Raw genomic sequence first — 6000 nt, 5'->3', positions numbered from 1 at the left:
GATGTTGCATGAGCTCATCCAACTGGAATATGGTAAGCCATGGTTAAGGAAACTGGTTTAGGAAGTGCACAAATATAACTTACGTGTCTATTCTTTGGCTTGCTTTTTTAAAACTCTTCTGAGAAACAGAATCAAAAGTAAATCCCTAGTTTTGAGAAGCATTACTTTGGATTTACAAACCATCTTACAGTCAACCCAGAAGACCATAAATTATTGGAAGACTGCCAGTAAGGAAAGACCACCAATTTGAGGCAGACTTCTTAACAGCCTTGCCACTAGGATATTCCTAGAACCTGGAGGTCCGAGATCCTGAAGAACCTCTAATCCAGTGTTTCTCAACCTTGGCAACTTGGAGAGGAGTGGACTTCAACTCCCAGAATCCCCCAGCCAGCTGCTAAGTTTGAGAAACACTGCTCTAGTCCAACTCCTTGCTGAGAGCAAGAATCGTCAGGCCATCCCAGACAAATGGCTGGCCAACCTTGGCTTGAAAATCTCCAGTGATGCAGCCCCATTAACTCCAAGAGACAGACTGTTCCTCTACTTAATAGATCTCATGGCCAGCAAATTCCTCCTTATTTCTACTCTGGGTCTCCCTCCGTAAAATTTCCACCAGTTGGTTCTTGCCCTGCCCTTGGGAGCTCTGGAGAATAAATCCACACCCTCTTCCCTGTGATGACCTTTCAAGTATTAGAAGACTGCTATGATGTCTCCCCTTCACCTTCTCTTCTTCAGGCTAAACATCCCCAATTCTTTTAATCGTTCTTCATAGGATCTAGCCTCCACACCCTTCGCCATCCAGTTCCTTCTTGTATTGTGGTGACCAAAACCTAGAACTTTTTCTTTCTATGCTTTTCAAAAACACAAAGTCAGTCGAGTGGCCATGGATAGCGCCCTACCCAGACATTGCAAGACACCAAAAAGAAATGATTGCAGCTATGGACCTCAGGAAGCTGAGAATATTAACCAAAGCAAGACCAAGGTCTGATAGAAAGGTACTGAGCGAGTTGCGTCACTATCAGCTTATCAAAGTTATAGCCAGAAAAGTGGTAACGGCACACTGTTTAACTTGAGGGTTAAATATAATTCTGCAGAATTGTTACCATATGCATAGGGGATGCCAGAATCTGACTTTGCCCAAGGGAAACCCAAATCCTTCAGCTCATTGACCCCTTCATGAAGTTTCAGATTGTTCATCAACTGACAAACATTTATTATATGAAAATAATTTAATAAATACTACTTTAATAATACTATGAATAATAGATAATGATGACCATAAAAGGTTATGTTTAAAATATGAAAAATATAAGATTTAACATACCTTTGTTACTGAAAGTGTTGATATCGTTAATGGGAATGATACATCTGATGAACATCAACAAGGGCACTGATGTTTGGTTGGAGATTGGTGAGGTGGGGGAGTACGCTCAGTACAGGAGGTGAACAGGAATACTACACGTACATATGGCCTTCGCAGGATGGGAAAGGAGAGAGACAAGGGGCAGGGTGGAAGGTCACAGACCCACAATGCAAAGCACGCTGTAAAGAAGGCCAGTAACAACACACAGCTGGTAGAGACAACTCAAGGGCGCTCTTGCTGGCGTCTGACCATCCAACCCTAACACTGCCTCACTGCTAGCCACCTTGGGGGTCCATATTGACCATTTTGGGGAACCCTGGCCTAGGGCAACAAAATATCTAGAGCAGTGTTTCTCAAACTTGGCAACTTTAAGACCTGTGGACTTCAACTCCCAGAATTCCCCACCCAGCATGACAGATCTTAAAGTTGCCAAGTTTGAGAAACACTGCTCTAGGGCCAGCCCTGGAGCCAGCTATTCCATGTCTTGTACCCGTGTCATAATTGGGCGGTTGCCAAGCACCGAATCATGATCACGTGACCACAGGGACGCTGCAACGACCCAAATAGGAGGACCGGTCATAAGTCTCGTTCCGTACCATTGAAATGTTGAATGGTCGTTGAATGAGTGGTCGTTAAGCAAGGACTACCTTTATTCCACGAGTCCATGGACTCTAATCAGCCCAGGATACAATGGAACCAGTACAGCCTGAAAACCCGATGCAATGTTTCTGTTAACGAAGCTCAAGAATGAATTGGCCTTTTTAGCTGCTGCATCGTATTCGTGGCTCACATTCAGTTGATAGACCCCGACCCCCAGATCCACCTCACTGCTACCGAGCCAGATCTCACCAAGCCTATGGATTTGATGTGGGATATTATAGTTAATATAGTTGAACATTACCCTATTGGCTTTGGACCAACACCCAAGCAAACATTTTTAACAAAATGTTAAAAAACATTTTCCTTTATCTCTAGCACTTGGCCACTTGAGAATTTGATGAATTGATTTAGAAAGGCATTGTCCACGTCCTCTGCTTGGGTAGACAGCCTGTAGGAAACGGCCACAGTGATACCATTTTTGTTTCTTACCTCTTTCAATCTTCTAATAGGACTACCAGAGCCACTGCGGGTCACGTATCTCTTCACAAGCAAAGGGTTATTTGTGTACAACGCCACATGCCTCCCATTTTGTTGGGTCCCTTTGTCCCTTGAAGTAGCATCCTTCAAGTTCTGTTTTCCAGTCCTGACTCTTATTCCATCAGGTTTCTCTGACGCCTCTTAGATTAGTTTTCCTCAGGTTTTTCTAGGTTGGGACTTTTATCTTCTATAGAAGAATTTAGCTCTGGCTTTGAGAAGGAGGTGGGAAAGTTGCTTAGCCCTGGGAAAGTCAAAAGTGTGAGAAAGAGATTCCGATCAGCCCTGCCTTGACCTTGCGGCCTTCAAAAGGGACCATGAAGGTTGGGAGAGGCTTCCAAGATTCTGGTAACAGACTCAACAAAAAGACAGCCGCATTTCGGGAATCCCTGAGTAACCTGGCCTACTCGAAGGTACAGCATCTTCTCATGTTCATTACTTATGCTCTGCACATAAATGTACATGGACTGGAGCAGTCACTATTTGCTGGCCTCCCTATCGCCATGATTTGAGGATTTCTGAGTATCCTTGCCTCCTTCAAGTCCATTATCACATCACCATTTTCTAGCACCCAGCACTTTTCTACCTCTATCGGTGCTGCTGTCTTCTTGCCGATTCTGATTTGCTTTACTCAACCCCAGGGCAAACCAGTCTGTTCTTGAGAGGCGCATCTTATCTACATCCAAATATCCCTTAAGCAAATGTCGTAAGTATTCAAATCTTGCTTGATGAGACCAACTTCTTAGCTGGTTATTCAATTCCAGGATCCTGCTTTTCCATTTAATCCCTTGACCTTCAATAGGGAGGCTGGATGACTGCATCACTTCCACACATATCTCCTTCACCTTCCTACCTGGAGTTTTATAGTTGCCCACCATTCTCTGAAGTGTTTGTCCTCTTCCAACAGTGTGGTTGACCTCAGATGGATAAGTATGAAGAAATAGCTATCTGTCTATTTGATGAACCTTGGAAAGTTTCCCACCAGGTCCTGGATATAAGTAGCAAGAAGATAGCCCATTTCTCTGGTCCACCCATGGCTACTTCTGGACCTCTAACAGTGAATCTCTCACCACTGTCACTCATCTTTTCTTCCTTGGTTGACAACCATAATTTGGATCCTGTATAGTTGAGGCTCCTTCCATTGTTCTTAGCCCTTCTAGGTAGGCCAGGTCAGGAAACAGAAAGTCCAAGGATTCTAGGAATGTGACTTTATTGTAATAAGATATAATAACAGAATCTTGGAAGCCTGCCAGAATCTCCCTCTGGCCCCTCTTACACCAATCTTGAGGCAATCTTGAGTTTCTTTCTCACATTCCTTTCCCAGAACGGAGCAATCTTCTTCTGCTTTATTTTCTCTTAATGGTTCTGCTAGTGGTTCTTGCATTCCTTCACCAACATTACCTTTGCAATCCTCTACAGGGTCTTAGAAAAATTGCCCTGGATGTCCCTGCCTGGATTCCAAAGAACATTTTTTTTAATTGCTCTTAGTCTTTATGGAACCCCATCAAGCTTTCACAGTTTGAAAAACTCTGTGCTACGATACAAAAACGATATTCATATTCCCATATCCTTTAATTGACACCCTGTGGGATCTTCAGCCCCAAATATATTCTCTCCCCTCCTGTCACTGTGTTTTTCCATGATTCTATTCTGGGGCTTAAAAAAAAAAAACCCAAACCAAACCTTTATTCTAGGTTCTATATAATTTGGATATTTTTAGGGTCTTAACCTTAGCTTAGGACCTTAGCTATTGGGTGGTGCACCCAAGGTACTAATAACATTAAAATAAACAGAGCAGTTCTTTTTAAAGCAGCCAGATTGCTGCACCTCACTGCAGTGAACATGCAAGTCAGCAAAAATCTTTCTACCAATCAGATTCAGTGGGTAACCTCAAAAGTACAGGAGGTGAGGAAATGCTACCCACAAGCTACATTCTGTAAAGCCCGTGCTTCCTCACAACTATATTTTTGTACCCAACTCAAGGTTATCGCTCGGTGACGCTCGCCTACCAACCCAACCGTTTTTAACTTGGGAACGGAACAGCCCAAACTTTAACGAGCTTTGCAAGTAAACAAGCAGCAGAACGCTATGCGAATGTTCAGTACAGAAACTGCTGCATTTGTGGCACTAAACATTACAAGAATGGTCCGGATTGCAAAGGCATAGAAAATGTTGATGTTCCCGTTTCAAACATTTACCTGCTGGGACAAAAATCCAGCTCTCGGTGAAGCCCTCCTGCCTTCCTTGCTGTCTTCAATTAGGAGCTTTCTGTTAGTTTCCACTGCAATTACGTGCTTCAGAAACTCTTAACTTCAAAGTCAGCATTTTACCTCTGCATTCCTCTGGGTAAAGGGTTGGTGGTTTTCAAAACCGGATTGTATCTTAATATAAGCCACAGAGCTATTTTTCCCCTGGCAGATGTTAGAGGGTTTGTGGTGGCCCAGGGAGTCCCCAGCTGAAGGACAAGTTCCGTTCCCGAGGTCTGTCCTTCAGTCGAATTTGTAGGTAAGCTGGAACAGTATTATTGTATAATGCTGTATAAATAGTATTGCGTAATGAACTCAAACCATTGGGTATTTAACTCAAATTTTTGTGCATTTAACTTGAATTTTGCTACAATAGGCTCCATTCTTAACGATGGGTCATCCGTAAACTGGGCATTCTTAACCCAGGGACTACCTGTATAGTTCAGGCTACAAATGTCTGTTTTTTCTGCATTTCTATGCTTGCAAGACTTGTTGTTCTGGCTCAGTCACTGGATTTCCTCAACCTGGTGCCCTCCAGACATGCTAAATTTCAATTCCTATATATCCAACACATCTGGAGAAGACCCATGTTGGTTTATACAGTATTTTTCAAACGTGGCAACTTTCAGATGTGTGGACTTCCCCTCCCAGAAACATGCTGGCTAGGGAATTCGAAGTGGAAGTCCACACATCTTAAAGTTGCCAAGCTTGAAAAACACTGCTCTAGCAGATCCTGCATGGAGGGAGTTGGTCTAGAAAACTTCTGATGTTCCTTCCATGTGATAAATCACTGAGATAAATCACTTCGTGCAAAATGTGGTGGGTAGATTCATAACATTGTGAGTCGAAATCTAATAACTTACCTTATCTAATTTATATTTCACCTTTCATGTGGGAACTCAAGATGGCATACATATTGCTCCGTTCTGTTTCCCCGCAACAGCAATCCTGCAAAATACAACTGGTGAGCCCAGCCCTGCTTTAGGGGAGACATCATGCTTTATCTGCAAGATGCCCTCCGCTGTGGAGCGCTCTTAGGAAGTTGACTTTTAACCAACCAAACTGTGGGTCTCCTGTCTGCCCTGGCTGTGTTCAAATGCATTAAGCATCCGTTGTGTAACCATGCTTTGCTAAATAAACCACCACTAAGCCACCGTTTGCTAGCCATGCCAAAATAACCTTTGCCCAACACCAAGCTACATATCATAATAAACTCTATTTTAGCTTGGTGCATGTTGCAAGGAATGATGGTCTGCTTGC

This window comes from Python bivittatus, unplaced genomic scaffold (assembly GCF_059951505.1).
Source record: "Python bivittatus isolate LINGU-HERP-01145 unplaced genomic scaffold, Pbiv_v1 ctg000690_np1212, whole genome shotgun sequence".
NCBI lineage: Eukaryota > Metazoa > Chordata > Lepidosauria > Squamata > Pythonidae > Python > Python bivittatus.
This window is presented reverse-complemented; position numbering follows the sequence as displayed.